This window comes from Chaetodon trifascialis, chromosome 12 (genome assembly GCF_039877785.1).
Source record: "Chaetodon trifascialis isolate fChaTrf1 chromosome 12, fChaTrf1.hap1, whole genome shotgun sequence".
NCBI classification, from domain to species: Eukaryota; Metazoa; Chordata; class Actinopteri; order Chaetodontiformes; family Chaetodontidae; genus Chaetodon; species Chaetodon trifascialis.
In genome coordinates this window covers 11,678,942-11,695,714 of record NC_092067.1, presented here as the reverse complement: position 1 = coordinate 11,695,714, position 16,773 = coordinate 11,678,942, and the positions used below count along the sequence as shown (strand labels likewise).

General features: G+C 42.0%; 1 protein-coding gene across 1 annotated transcript in view; it reads left to right on the top strand.

Annotated features, from left to right (window-relative positions):
• col4a2 (collagen, type IV, alpha 2) overlaps nucleotides 1-16,773 on the top strand; it is a 57,555-nt gene that overhangs the window by 3,182 nt on the left and 37,600 nt on the right. The gene's annotated exons all lie outside the window — the stretch shown is intronic.

The window sequence follows — 16,773 nt, the reverse complement described above, 5'->3', positions numbered from 1 at the left end:
ACTCAAAGTCTTCACTACATATGAGTCTGGACAGACTTGGATGTAAACTGTAATTGCACTGGTTGGGGAGGCATACAACCACAAGGCGGAAGTTCGAGTTTCTTATTTATTGTGTTGCCACTCTGGGTTTTTAATGTACATATTGGAAATATGCATGAAAACAGCTGGATGGAAACGCACTGTTTGTTTTGCTCCATGTGTTTGTTGACATCACAGTTCACCGTTACTGCTTTGGAAAAAGGTTTCCCGTTCATGTAAATGGTTTTATGGTTTTTCTCACACACCCACATGCATAAACACCCTTACGTGGATTCCACCTTACTCGTTACACCTTACAGGTTGTCATAAAAGTTTAAGTAGAAGACATAATACATATGTTTCATTAACCAATTGTCATGTTTGACTGGGCCAAACTAGTAGCCCATAAAAATAGTCCTTCATGAGTTACATTCTATCCCTCCTCTCTCCAGACCTCCTGACTTTGCATCGGTCTACTTTATTTTCATTTTTTATTTCATTTTCTACTATACTTCATGAGGAAAGGAACGAAAAGCACGCATGTGATGCTGATCCATGTCTGTTTGTGCTTGAGAGCGTGCAGCATGTGAGTGTGTTTTGCTTTTCTGTTTGCCACAGTTTGTGCTGGATGTCAGATGGTCAGTGGTTCTGTCAGACATTTAATATCATACTCAAGGCTCTCAGATGCAAACTTATTTTCTCCGGTGTGATGAAAGGGCCTGTTGTCTCTTGCTTTTATCAGATTAGGTCAGGCCTCGATTAAAAGCGTGTGACACAGCTCAGCTCCTCTGTGTATTGTGCAGCTTTGCTCCGAGGCGGCGATACTGCAAGACAGCGGTCTAATTTTAATTTGGCCCCATCCATGTGCTCTGGGCAGGCACGTTAACCGTCAAAGGACGGAACAGCTCACGTTGATTATCCAAATAGCTTGAGTTAAAACAAAATGGCTTCAGTTTCTGGGTGTGACGCACAAACAGCATCTGACTTTTTGGTATGGGCATCTGTGCACCTTAGAAGAGCTGTTGAAAGGATAATAAGGAGTCAGTTTCAGCAGTTATGAGCTGGAGGTAATGAGGCAGTCGAAGAGCTGATTTAACGTGTAAAAAGTGTGAAGAAAGCCATAACCAATCAAACATCACCCTCTGAAGTTTACCATCCGGCACAGAATTTCTCAACTGCATCTCAGGAAATATGTTTCTGTTTAATATCAAGTCCAAATCTGACCCACGGGACTGTTTCAGTTCTTTGAACCAGACCCCAGACTCTGCGCTGTACAGCTGTTTCCCACCATCCGCCTGCACGTGACGCTTTACATTTGGAGTTCCCCTACCTTTTGAAAACATAATTCTCAAGATATTTTGCACATGACATTTAATTTGTTATTTTCTGAATTCTTTGTAAACAAGCGAGTTCCCATGGGTGAGATGTGACTCACTGAGCCTCTGTGTTTCAGCCGAAGGCTCAGGTTATGTCAAGAGTATTGCATGTTGTCTAACCACACTGGAAGGGAAATGTGTTTATGCCATATTTGATGGCAGGATGAGAAGCCAACTCTTCTGTACAGAGGGGGGGCACAATACTCCTTTAAACACAGGCAGAGCAGTGCAGATTTTCAGACAGTCTCTCCTGGTTCACAGCAGAAGTACAACCCTGATTCCGGAAAGTGGGAGCTGTCTAAAATGTAAGAACAGAATGCAATATCTCCATCCTTACTTGTGAACGAATAAGCCTTTCCTTGTTTTGAGGACTTCTGAATGTGTTCCGCCATCTGACAAGCAGTTCTAACAGCACTTTAAAGGCCTCACTGGGCTTCAACCAAAGTGCTTGATAGATTGTTGAACAGCATCTGACCCCCCAATCAGGCTCTCACATTTGACAAACTGGAACCAATAAGTATTTTTGCTCCAAAGTAACTGAATTGACTTATCAATTGTTAAAAATATTCTGATATATTCTTTTTCTGTCGATTAACTAATATAGATTGTTCAGTTGACCACTTTATGCAGAACCTGCCAGATGTGCAGAGAGCAATTCCTTTGAGGAGAGACATTAATTGTGTGTCAACCCTCTCTATCACCACTGGCCTTTCAACCCTCCTGAAGTGTGGCCAAGCTATACCCCCCTTCGCCTTTAGTGTTTTAACACTTTGTACGAACCAGTTTGTTTAAAGTCAGCTTTGTTGGGCGTACCTGCGTTGACTCTAAGGTGCTTTGAGTCAGGGACAGTTTCCATGACACATGAGAGGATCCTGTTTTCTGGATTTCCTGCTCTGCATTCTACATGGAGATGGAGACTCAAGTGGGAAAATTTAGCCACTAGGTTCATGAGTGCAAAAATGTGATTCTATACATGGATGCATCTACACCCCCTCTTCATCATGCACACAAATACTGTTTTTCAGTGTCCATTGGTGGAGGAAGGAAGGCTCTTGAGGCAGTAATGTTAACAGGATGTTTTGTATATGACCCTTTGAGAGGCTTTGATTCTCGTGTGTTTGAGAATATATTTCAAGATGTGTTTTAGCACGATGGAATGAGGGGATGATGCTGGCTGAGGATGTCTGAATTGTGGGAATTTGGTTTGTGACCGTGGAAGAGATGTTTTTTGCTGCAGATTCCTACACTACCTGGAAGCCCAGCAGCAACATCTGCTTTAGCAATTACCCCCCTTTCAGCTAAGTGGATGATTGTGATAAATGTTGTTTCTGCATGTGCCTTTTTGGCACGGCTCATTTTGTAACTCAGCTGTCAAACTAAATCAAACTCAAAAGTATGTTGTGAATATTCGTGAGGGAACAGCGAAAAGATGCAAATGCCGTGCAGTTCACCTGGGAAAGTTTAAAAGCTAAATGTTAGTGAGTGATGCGTGATGGGGTCACCCGATGGAAAGCAGACACGTGACTGACCTCTCAAATGTGATTGTTTTATGGGGGAGGAAGGCGTGTGTCCGGGGCGAGGGGAAGATGTCTGCCTGTGATAAGGGTAGAAAAATGGCCAGCACATCCCCTGCCAAAATAGTGGCTGTGATATAGAGAGTGCCTGGCTGCAACAATCAGGGGAAGAGCCCATTGTACCGTGCTGCAGGAAGCCACAGCCTCGGATGAGAAGCCCATGTGTGGGGCTTCCCTGTCACTGGTGTGTGAGCATGAGTGTGTGTGTGTGTGTGTGTGTGTGTGTGTGTGTGTGTGTGTGTGTGTGTGTGTGTGTGTGTGTGTGTGTGTGTGTGTGTGTGTGTGTGTGTGTGTGTGTGTGTGTGTGTTGCGTGGGATTGAAGCGGAGCTGACATGCAGTTTCCACTGAAGTGTTGCCCTCACCTCAGAGACAGACCTTTCTGACCTTTCTGCATTTGTACTGTTTGTGCAGATGGCTGGGCACGTGCATGCACGCTCACATGCGAATGGATGTACAGTGTGTGTGTCTTGTTTGCTTAAGCATTGTTAAGGCACGAAAAGCATTTTTTTTATGTGGTGGTGATTATTTGATTAGTCTCTGTGGTTCGGCATTGTGTCGGCGAGGAAAGGCCTGGTGGGCCTGGCTGTGTGCCCCCATCGGTGTACAAACTGCCCCCTTAAACAAGCAATGCACAGTTATGAACACTGTTGAGAGCAGAGCATTGTGAGAGAGGATGAAAAGGTCAGCAAATCAGCATCAGATTTGTTTGGAGTTTCTTGTGGGGCAGTGAAAGATGTCTTGAATTAGTGGGCCAATTTGCTCTCCCTCATTGGCAGGATGTGTGTCTAATTTTCTTTCTCGCACGTGCAGCGAGTGTGGGCTGTGTTTATCTGTGGGCTCAGTGAAGTTCGGTTTTATGGGAAACATCCTGAGAGCAGAATTGTGTGAAGAGAAAATAGATTATCCAGAGAAGCTCTCTAAACAGGAAAGGGAAGCGGGGTGGAGTTAACTGTGTCAGAGTTTCTTTACAACCCTGCTGGACCCCACATAGTTGGACTGCTCCACAGAGCGTTTAGTGAGTTGTATATTCACAATGTAAACTGGGTCTGCTTCATACTGTACATGAAGGAACACGAGAGAGACAGAAGGGAATGTATATGTGACGGTGCGATGGCAGTCTTGTTTGTTTTGCTTCAGTCGTTTTTTTAATGTTTTCGATGTTATATCAGATAAATGACTCTGCTAGATCTAAAACTGATGAACTACTGTATTTGAGGATCTGTTTAGAGTCTGGCCTCTCTGGTGTTCACACACTTTATATACAGTCTATGGGACAAACTTTAAATACACTAAGCAGACAGTTTATAAGGTATACGTCCCATATATGTTATCTTTGAAGTATTTGTGTGTCTGCCAGTGGGTGTTTGACGTCACCCGGGTACTATGTTGTCTCTATGGTTTGATCCCAGGTCAAAGTAGTGCCTGCTCATCTACACACAGACATAAAGTATGCATGTGCATACTGTGTACTGTAGCTCTTGTTCAGTCAGTTTGTACTCAGTCTGTCTCCATCAGTCTTTTGTTGGCATAAAGATGTTTAAACTTCAAATTATTGTATTATTTCAATGTTGTAATGATGTGAAAATATGTCAAAGAAAAAGTTTAGTACCCAAGGGAGCAGGGATGTAGGAATACCAGTGGTTTGATTGAGCATAATCTCTGTTCATGCTTCATTTTCATTCCCAGTCATGTGTGACAGCCAGCAGTCACACACTACACATGTACCACTGCCCCGGTGCAAGACAGAGCATACTGTGACTAACCCAGACACGCACACACACACACACACACACACACACACACACACACACACACACTAATCAACTAATCGACTGATCATTTCAGCTGTGAAAAGTGGAAGCCATTCTCTGTATATCTGTGGGTGCATCAGGCTATTGTGGAAAATCCAGCATTATTAAGCATCATTGATTGTGGGCAATGTTGGATTTTTACATGATTTCAGTTTGATGAAATCTCTATAAATGATGTGATGTGTTTTGTTTGCTGGCTTCAGCAGAAACATTCCCATCTGGTTATTTTATCTAGAAACTGTTTCTGCCTTGCTTTTAAGGAAATGTACATCATCACAATATAAATTGATACTGTGATGCAAAATGACATATACAGAGATGAGGGACTTCATCCATATTGACCACTCCTACAGTATACTCCTACGTACCTACATATGTACCTCTGTCAAGGTAATACTTTCCTCTAGGAGGTCCTTATGTGACTCCATCTCGGAAACTCTTCTGCTTTGTGTTGAAAGCATACAGTATGTATACCATCATGGCTTATTGAATTGAGTGTTAACGTATGCAGACTCTCTGTGGTCTCCCCTTCACAGTAAATCAGTGGTTTGTGTCAGTGTGATTTACTGCAGTAAACTCCAGCAGTGTAAACTGACTTTTATTTGACTTGGAATGAAGTATGGAAATAAATTCATTGTGGACGTCGTCTGTGGAAGAGCCCTGTATACTATACATACATCCGCCTGTATCCTTTGCCCTCAGTCCATCTCACAGTGATTAATGGAGGGACACACGGGTCCCATCAGACTGTGCTGAAGGAATTCCAAAGCCTCTGTCCTCCCAGTCCTCCCAAGCTTCAGTCTCTCTGTACATCCCCGTCCCTCACTTCCTTTTATAGCCTCATTCTTGCCCCTGGTCTCTATCGGCCTGTCTTCTGTCCCCTCATTCTCTCTCTATCTTCCTCTGAAAGGGACACTTGGCAGACGGTCTGTCCTCCCTCTCTTTTACTCGTCCTCTCTCAGCTTGTCTCCTTCACATTTCAGCCGCCCTCCTCTTACACGTGCGTCTCTGGTTGTCTGTCTCTCCTCGGTAGAGGTGAGTTTTCTCAGTGAGCTCAGATGGAAGGATTGTTTCAGCTGTGTTTACACAAAGACCACACGTCCTCCTTTCTCACAAAATTACCCTGGGCCTGTTAAATTTTGCACTATTTGCTTCAACAGGTGCTCACATAGTGATTGGATTTCTGCAGTCATTTGTTTGAATATGATTTATGAGTCCTTTTTTTGGTGCTGCACTGATGTGTAGACTGGAACGAGTCAAACCCTGCGGTATGTAGGCCCGCCATAATATCACAACTGTGATATCTCATCAAGTAGGATCAAGGGCATGATCTCACTGTCTTGCTTTACGCATTCTTTCTTCTGGACTGGAGACATAGACCATCCATTTCCATCCCAGCTGCAGGCTAATTGATTAGACTGAATTATTTCTTGCCATGGGAAGAATGTTAACAAAGCTGAATGCACACTTTGTGAGAGCTTGGCCTTGGCCAATTTCTTCTTTTTTCTCTCTGCTTCTCTCTCTCATCCCATCTGTTCTTTTTTTTCTTCTTTAGAGGAGGGTTGGCCTGCCTCCACTTTGGTCCCAGTAATATCTCAGCAACTATCAGTTGGAGTTGGTACTGATATCTGTGGTACTCAGAGGAGGAATCCTGATGACTTTGGTGATCCTCAGGCTTTTCATCTGGCATCACCAGGATGCTGACATTTGTGGTTTTGAGTGAAATGTTTTTCAAATATTGGATGGATTAGATGAAAATCAGCTCATACATCAATGTCCCCTTTAAGATGAATTGTAATAACCTTTATGATCTCTTAAATTTTCATCTTTTGCCATCAGAATATTAATTTGTTCAAAGCGTTGGTTTAGATACCTGCAGAACTAATGACACCAGCCTTAGCTGAACTTGTTCTAAGGCGTGGAAAACATTATACCTGCACAGCCTCACAAAGCTCCTAGCGTGACTGATGCTACTATCCTAATCATTCAGTTAAATCTCAACAAAAATTTCAACCTTAACCCCTGTAAGTCCTCATATTGGCGGATTTTGCCCATATTTGGATTCCTTTTTAAGACATTGTCTCCAGATAAGTAGAAGTAAAACAACAAACATGGCTGTTCTCAGGCCTCTCAGGTGTCCAGGCTCTTATTGAATGGATCCTTCTGTCTGGATGTCATCGATCATCTGATTAGAGGGGTGAGCAGCGGGTCTGTGAACATAACGAGGTCTGACAGGTTGGACTGTTCGCACTAAGAACAGAAATGGTTCTAATCCCACCTCCACTTAGCTCAATCTGGAGCAGGAAGCATTGATTAGCAGTGTGGCCCACTGGGAAATAGAGTTGAGGCTCTGTGTGACTTGAGGCCAGTTAAGGAGAGGGAAGGTCCAGCTGTGTCAGGCCCCGGGCAGAAACCAGAGCTGTGTTTATACTGGAGCTCAGCCAGAGGAGCACAGTGGGTGTTTGGGCTGCTTCTCTCAGGTCCCTCTGCTCTAGTTCATGTTCAACTTCAGAGTCGTGTCCTGCTCTAAGCAAAGTGACCCTGTCCCTCTATCTCTGCACTTCCTTTTCGCTACCCTTCCTCCTACGAAACCAGTCAATGCTGTAAAAGAGCAGCCTCTTAATGAAAAAAGACCAAACGTACCAAGCACCACAATAAGATGCTATAATGTGTAAAGAGCTAAACAGTTTTAGGACAACACTGATAGCTTAGTGCTATCACCTTTTTGTGTAAATGTGCTGTGTATTTTTATGTGCACCCAGAGACTGCTGCACTCAAGCTCCCACAGGAAGTTGATGGTGGTGTGGGAGGAAGCAGAATTAGCCATGAAGAAGCAATGGTTCAGACAAGCTGTACAGTATATCAAGTAAGAAATCTGTGGGATCTGTTATGGCCGGCACGAGAATTTCCCTTATCACCATAATCGTTTCTCTTGAGACATCTGGTGTTATAGCAAGACATGCCTGAGTAATAAAAGCATGCCAACACAAACATGGTTATGTTTGATGTTTTGCTTTTCCGCCTTCTGTATGTACAGCACATGAGTGCGTGTGTTCTGACTGTTTTGTGAGTGTTTGTTTTACAGCTGGAATCTGATTATTTGATTCAATTCTATGTGGGACTATTGTCGGAAGCTGAAGCTGCACAGAAAGTATAAACTTTCCCTTTTGACATGATGGCCCACTTTTTAAGCCAGCTTGGGTTTGACGTTTGTATTTCAGTGCTGTGCTGAAAAATAAGTACTAGTCTGAAAGATAAAATACAAGAGGAAACCGTGTGTAGAAGGTGTATAAAATGAATTAAAAGGTGAATTCATTGTTGACTAAGTACATTTGTAATCGAGCATTTCCATGAATTCTACTTTATCAGTCACAATTTTCCCGACTTATATTGTGAGGGAAACATTTCTTACGGCCCACATATGAGTCACACAGCCAGACAGCAACAATGACCAGCATGATTTGGTCACCAAGTCTTGTGTGTGCACTCGAGCACACACACACACACACACACACACACACACACACACACACACAGACACACACACAGACATTTGCGGTTTGATGTTTATACCTTCCCACTCGCAGTCACAGGGGTCATTTAGACATGCTTCTTTCCTCTTTTTGTCAAGCGAAACAAGAATGTCCTCACAGATATTCCTCTTCCTGCTGTCCTGGATTCACTGAGGCTATGGGGGGAGCTGCAAACTGTGTGGTGAATCATTCAGATATTGTTCAGGATCTTTACATTAAACAGGCCTTGAAATAAGGCATCAGGGCTGGCCTGACTGTATCACCCAAACTACTGTGTACAGCATGTGCCTAAGAGGGCAAACTGTGTAAAAACTCTACTATGGAAAATGTAATTTGTCTTTGAAAGTGGATTAAAACAAGAAATTTTGTATGAACAAAATAAATTTTACACAGAAGAAATAAATTCCTATTTCTATTATTATCAGCAAGACTAATGTTTCCCATGTTCATGGTCTTAGTTAAGCATTTCGCATGCTAACATTACCAAAGTTATGATGATTCGTCCTGCGGGGACCATGAATGTCTGTACTAAATTTCATGGCAATGTGTCCAATCGTTGTCAGACATATCACTAGTAAAAATAATGTCTGTTTATGGTGACACTGGAGGAAAAGTCAGGAGGGGCTCAGCCTCTGGGGACCGCGACTGTCTGTATAAGACATGATGTTCATCCATCCAGCAAATAGTTGCTGAGATATTTCAGTCTGAGCACCTCTTGATGTTAACTGCGGCTCACATGCCTACAAGGCATCCTTCATGGAGATGCTTCCCAGCTGCCAAAGGGAGTATCACACACCCAGCACACGATCAGTCTCACCCTGACATTGAGATATAGTGCAGATATGCATCAAGACATATCATACTGCATGTTTCCATCTCAGACCTTCTCGCTGACAGTGGCCAGGTGTTTCGAATTCATCATTAGTGTGAAGACGGGCAGCTGTTACCTTAGCATGTGATAACAGCAAAAGATGGTCTGACATATTGTGTATGAATGTACACGCACACAATCAGAGAGGATTTTTATTATTTAAATACGCACACACATACAAAATGACCCAAAGTTCCCTTTCCTGGATAATATCTTCCATCATATTACCACTAGCGGTGATATGGAGTGTTGTTTCTACGAGCATGTATACAATTGTTTATTTCTTTCTTATTTCTTTTTTTATTTCTTGTTAAATTTTTGGTTTCATGCTATTCCACTGATCCGCAGAAATGTAGCAGTGCAGCAGGAAAGGGTGGGAGAGAGGAAATCTGGTGACGTGTGTGATATAATACAGGTTTTAAAATGTTTAAAATATCAGACATGCTTTGCAAATGTTTTATGAGGAGGGAAATGCCTTCAGCACGTCTGTTGTGTCTCGATGATACAAATGGGGCAGTTGCTTTGTCATTAGCTAAGCTGTGATTTAAGATTTAAGACGCGTTTAAACTTGCAATGTCTAGAACCAAATTATGAGGTCTCTCTAACCGCACTGCTGTGTGCTCAGACGCTGCAGTTTAAGCTGTAATATAAGTGATTAAACACCCTGTGTGTTGTTCTAGTGATATTTTTGAATTCCTTTCTGAGCAGTTAGTCATATTGTTGGCTTCAACAGTTGGCTGCTAACCCCTAAAGTCCCATTTTCTGACAATAATGAACGTATTTCTGAATCATTTGTTTCAGGGGGACTTTATGAGGTGTTTCATTGAGTTTAGCTGCTGGTTGATCTGCAGTCCAGCTGAACCTTTGCTCTTTCTGACAGCGCCATCAGGTCCAATTTTGCTGAAAATGCAGCTTAACTAAACAGATGCTAAGTGACCCACCAGCAGCTCCAATGAGTTTTTGTCAGAAACATAAAATCCACCATCTGCTCTGCAGTATGGAGCCATTTCCATGATAAAACTTAGAAGAAAAGGTAACAACTGTTGTCTGAAAGACGTAGCATCATCATTTGTTCTTTTTAGCACACTGATGGGTCGTACACAGGAGGGAACTTTCTCTTTGTTATCAGTAGAAACCTGAAGCTACAACAGAACATCTACACCTGTTTGCAGTATCGTGCATCAGTTTTCCTGTCCCTTTTCCTCCAGAGTCCAGAGGTCAAGAGTCTCTACATGTTTGTTTAGTCGTGTCTTTTGAAGTTAGGCGCCAATGGCAGCAGCCCTCTCAGGTTTAACTCTATCAGACTAGTGGTTGTAGAAGGGAAGTGACATCTGCATATTTGAATAGCTGGATCAGACATTCCTCTTGGCCAAGGTCAGAGTGGAAAGAGCGCAGGTCAGATCCTTTATTAAGGATGAGCAACAGCCACTGCCAAAGAGCCCACAGATCAACCTCTAGAGATTTCCTTGTAGTGGGATTTGGTTTCTGTTGTCTCAAGTAGCTTGAAGTGTCTTCATTACCGTTATCACAAAGCCGTATTTTCCATCCCTCTGCTCGGTTTCATCTGTGTTGTCCTCCCCACAGAGTGAGTTAGTGAAGGATACAAACCGTGTCACCACCAATCCCAGATCAAACACTCATTCTGACCTGCAGTAGTGTGTGATCCCTGTTCATCTGATACCTTAAACACAGGGGGGTCCTCACACAAACACTGTTTATGCTTTGCAGTGTTGTTTCATGTGTGAAAACCGAGAAAGAAGCGGTTTGTCATTCCCATCACCTGAGGTTCAGAGCGATGGCTGTTACAAGGTCTTTTTGTGGCACCAAGGTTGATCTGTTAACGCCTGGATGTTTAAACAACAGCAGATGTCAGATGGGACGGTTTTATGGGGAAAATGACTGAGAAATAAAGAAATTTACTGACATCTGAAATGTTCACTGTAATAAAGCTCCTTTAAGTCAAGACCATCCATCAGTCTGTTTATCACGCTCATGTCCACATTATGTTTTGTGCTGTTAATAATCTGGCAGCATCGAGGAGGTTTTAAATGTTAATTTACCGAAGGAGATGTGGAATGTGCAGCTGTGTGTCAAAATCGTGGACTCCCAGTTGTCTCCTGTTTTTCCCTCTGTTTTTTATGCCCTGTTTGCTATTTGATTTCATAGGTGAAAAGTTTCAAGATGCATGTTCTGATGATGAGGTGCCATTTGCACTTGTTCTCAAGCATGTAGGGATTATGTGTCCATTTTGTCCAGCTGTTGTAGTCGTCATTATGTGGGTTCATGGTTGCTCTGGACTACTGTAAAGTTAGTAGACTGAAGGTCGAGACTCCCTCTCAGAGTTATTCATTTGCATTTTAATTTAGAAATTGTCTTCAGTTTGCTCTGTCTGTATTTGTCTTCTGTTTTGATCTTTCCATCACTCTTTTCTCATGGCTGAGATGCTGTGTTGATTTTGGCTGCTTTAGACCTTGATGGGAAGTGGTTATGTCTGTGGTAAACCTATTGTATACACGACACGGATAAACCAAAGCCACGGTGACTAAGGCAAACCACAGACGGTCTACACGAACCAACCGTTATCAGGGCTGAATATGCTGGATGGTGGTGGTACAGTACAAAAGACTGGAGACTCGCAAAATAATTGATTAGTTGGTCACTGAACATAAATCAACACCATTTTGATAAGCAGAAATTATTCACATCTTTCAACTTCTGTCTTTTATCATTGTAAATGGAACTTTGTCTCAATTCTGATCTCCATGGACTCTGGGAGGTCGTAAAGACATTTTTTTCACAATTTTTTTAATTTTCTAAAGTAAGCAAAAAATATTATTGATTTATTGCTGTAGATTAGACACCACTGACGGGATTAAAAGAAATGGTCACTATTGATTCAGAAATCTGTAAGGCAAAAGGAAGGGAAATACTAACCTTTGATGTACAGTACTTACAATTGCCCATTTAAATCACATGTTGGGGCACTTAAACACAGCACTGCTCTGTAGTTTTATCCCTTCTCTAAATCAGTATGAATTCTGTTAAATAACATCTGGTCATAAGTGCTATTATGTTTGTTGCTATGGTTCAAGAAATAGTTTGATGTTTTGGGAAAATGAATGCCAAAGTATGACCACTGCCAGATGCTGTGACTTCCTGCAGTGATATTGTTACCTGAGGTTGCCAGGCAACCAGCGGAGATTCCAGGAAGCTGCTGCTCCCAGTCAAGAACAAGTCCAGCACGAAAGCCTCCATAAGACCGCATCTTGTAGTTTTTACACTTCGGTTTTTATATTTAACAAATTAAATGTAACATGTTAATTAGTGAGCTGAAGAATTGCTGGTAGGCGGATTTGTTACCTTTGGACAGACCCAGGTAGTTGTTTCCTCCATTTTGAGTCTTTATGCTAAGCTAAACTATCTAGCTGCCGACAGTAGATTCATATTTAATGCAGGGGTATGAGAGTGGTATATCAATCTTCTCATATAACTCTCAACAAGAAAGCAATTAAGTCTATTTCCCAAACTATAGAGCTATTCACTTAAATGCAGTTAAACTGCATTTATACTGATTTAAAGTAGTGATTTAACTTTTGACTGGTGTTATGTTTAAGTGTCTTAATTCTCTGTTGTCCTCTGTAATAGTGACCCAGATTGTTTGCTGTAATTGAGATGTTTCTCAGTTCCTCAGAGGAGATCAGTGAGCCATATACTAAGAAACATTATTATTACCTGCAAGTCGTACCACAACATAATCTGGTGTTGTAGTACTTTACCAGTTAATACAGTACAATTTTTTTGGTTTTGATAAGATGTGTGTGTAGAAGTGTGACAATACAATAGCATCAACAAAAAGAGAGTAAGAAAGAAAAACTTGAGAAGCTTGAGAAAGAGTGCTGTTGACCCAGCTGGTTTTATTTCATTTACTGTACAGTGTATTGAAGGAGTCAGTGCACATTTGCAGTGAGGCACCAGTGCAGCCATAAAGACCAGGGAGTCCTCACTGGGAAGCCATTAACCTGACCACTTCTAAGAGCTCAAACTCCATATTCACACAGCATATCAACTATTCAGGGAAGCATTGTCAAAGGATGTATATGCATATACGGTATGGGTACGGGTATGGGTATGGCACTGTGGCTTGACTGAACTCTGAACTTTGAAGACAACAAACAAACATTCAAACAAACAAACAAACAAATAAACAAACAAGTGCATCCCTCTCAAATGTTGCAGTGTTTCTTTAAAGGAAGTGGTAGATTTCCTCCTGATGAAACATCCCTTAATTGTTTTACACATTTACACTTATTTTCGTGTCGTAGCTCTGCTTACAGTGATGGATAAACTCATGTACACACACTTCAAAACTGAGGAACTTGGCAAGAGAAGAATAGGAATTGTTTTGGCTCAGGAGTCACCATGTTAGCCCTGGAAAACAGCATGTTGCTACTGGGACAGGCTGGGCCTATTATTCTAATCTGTCGAAGCTAAAAGCTTTATTTGTTCTTGCTTGTGTGACCTGAGTGGTATACATATATGCACGGGTTAATTTATATACTGTATGGAAAGCAGTGGGCAGGTTTGGAAACCATGTTTACGTCTGTGTTCGTCACTGCAGTTTTGAAGTAGAGCAGATGATCGCAGAGGAACCCCCAGATCACGGAAGTTAGTTCACAGGACATAAAGGATGATCAACAGTGGAGAGCCGTACTGTAAACGAGAAGCCACAGATGAACAATCGCAGCACATCTGAGGAACTGACCTTCATGGCCATTGTTTCAAGTCATATATACTGCTGTCTGACAGTTCTGGGAGCAAATACACAAGAATAAGTTCTCTTTTATGCTCTTAAAACCTTTCTGGACTTTGGAGATATTATTAATGTCTTCTTTATATGAAAATGTGAGATGCTGCAGGATGACATCAGCTCATCTGTGCGTCTGCGATGGAAATTAATATCCAGCAGCAGACCCCTAGCAATGTATCCTCTGCGTCTTTACAAGTCTCTTTGGTTCACAGATGAAATGTTGAGTCTGGTGTAGTATTTGGGCTGAATGTTGAGACTGTGACGTGTCAGATTTATGGTAATAGTCTGCAGGACCTCACGCTGTGGTGTTTAGGTGGTCTAGATTCATCTGTTTCACTTGTCGCATTATGCAGTTTGTTGGCAACTACTGGGTCTGTAGCTCTTGATTTAATATGGTAGACGGTTAAAAATCCTGTCTGAACATACCCTAAGGTGACTGTTACACCTGTAGTTTTGTTCACTTGGTCCAGACTTTATGCATGTGCGTCGTTATTTCATCAGCAGACAGATTTAATAGTAGTTTCGCTTTGAATTCATGATTGAATCACTTATCACAATATCCCATTGTTGGTTTGCTTTGTTTTCAAGATCCACCTTTTCAAGTGAACTTAGTCCAGTTGTTTGTTCAATGAATTCGACTGGCAGCTTTACTACCAGCCTACTGATTCAGTCAGATTGTAGTTTGTTTACAAAGGTGCTAAGCTTGACCTTTTCTCTGAGTGAAATAAATCACCATGACAGTGTGGCTCCAATGTGCTTGAAGTCTGATAAATTGCTTCAAGTGATATCACTTGAGTCAGTGTCGGATGGGGCTGAAGACAACAAGTCTGAAAAGGAAATCTGTTAGCTGCGCTAGCATGAAGTCAGTGGTGGAGTGCCAGAGTTTGACAAGGAAGAGGAACGCATGGGATAAAAAAGGCGATGTCTCGTGTCCGACATTGTGCCAGCAGAGCAACGCTAACTAGGTGGAGAACTCTTTCAATGACATAACGGGTCCAGTTGCAGTCTATACTGTTAATGCTGTTGATTATTTATGTCCTTGTGAGCTCATTAGAGAAGGCAAATAAACACATATGATTCAATAAAGTGCTGTAAACCCTGTATCGCTGGTGACTCAAGATGACAGAAACTGTCCACTCCATGATAGCGGATAGTGACTTCATGCTTACAGCACCAAATTTGACCTTTTTATCTTGATAGATATTGTTGTACTCTTTAGAATATTGTTGTACTAATGCCAAAAAAAAATCAGCAACGTCTGTCATCCAGTTTGTTCTCAAGGTGTGCTGTAAGGAGACTTTGTCGAAAACATTGTGACAGTGGGTGGAGAAAAAACAGGATACAGCAGCTCAGTCCTATTGTCCTCTGCTGAAAAAGCCATCAGCTATGTTGAGCCTGTAAACTGTGAAGTTGAATTGGTGGTGCATTGCTCCATAATGTGTAATTCCCTTAATGGGAGCCATTCCTTTGTGAGTCTGCACGGAGATGACGCAGTCTATTGTCTGTGTTTTGGACGTCCACCTTAATGTGCAGAAAGGTCATGGCGTGACTGTGTTACATCCTTATTGGGATGATATGACCTTCTCTTTCCGTCCCTCCTCCCCAAACTAAAAATACTGTGGAGGTATTCATCCCACAGAGGAGACTTGGTTTAGATTTACTCTTTCGACTTATCAGTTCAGAATTAGGGGTATAAGTAAAGAGTGGTGTTTGTGGACAGAGTGAATTTGCCATCATAGCGTGCAGGCTAGATTAAACCCATCACAGCATGTCTTAGCTATATCAAACCGTGGCTTGAAAGGAACCCCTCAGATCCACTGAGAGTTAGAAAGAAATTCAGCCTTGTGCATTCCATAAGGGAGGGGAAGAAGGTCTTTTGTGTTGTGGAGATAGGGGATCATTAAAGAACGGCGTCTCTATAGTAAAAGAAGGTCTTTGTGTGTGAGGAGGGTCTCAATGTGGCCATTGTGAGGGAGAGAGACCGCTGGGATCTGCTGTCAAAGTGAGGAGGGAGAAGCATTCTGATTCTTGATCTGCCGTTTTGTCGCCACTGTGGGCATAAAGTGGCCGCTTCAAATTTTTTTTTTTTTTTTTTTTTTTTAAACAATAGAGAGAGGAGGGTATTAAGGCATTTGCTGCCTAAGCAGGCTATGGTATGGCTGTGTAGGTGGAAAATGTAGGCAGACACAAGGGAAAGACGTCATAACCAGCACCATGGAACCTCTCTGCATGCCTGTAGTCAGAGGTTTACTCATATATGCTAATTCAAAAGCCACTGAAGGGCTTTTCTTAAACTTAGGAGACTTGGAGTTGAATAAACGCTGTCTGCAGTGTGTATGTGTGTGTGTTTCATTAGTATTCAGTCTTAGGCACTATTGTGAAAAGTTCAACAGAACATTGTAAACTTTGCAAAAGCTTTGTTTCCACTCATGTATTTAAACATGCATGGAAACATTGCCGGAGGGTCCAAACAGTTACTGATTAACCCACAGATCTATTAAAAGAGCATCTGGAACCTTAATTCCAGCAATGAATTTGAGCTAATATCTGGATGTGTGTCTGTTTTGCAGCACTGCGGGTGAAGGTGTGGCAGCCAATATGTTTTGTTGTGTCTACAGTTTTGTAAGTGCTTTTAATTGTTTTGCTTCTGCTTCTGATGAGTAAGAAATGTGGTTGTGGCACAACATCTGAAAGGCAAAGAGTTCAGCCGGGATTTCACACGTGATTTTCATTGGAAACACGGCAGAAACACAAAAGTTCTCCAAGGCTCCATCCTGTCTTA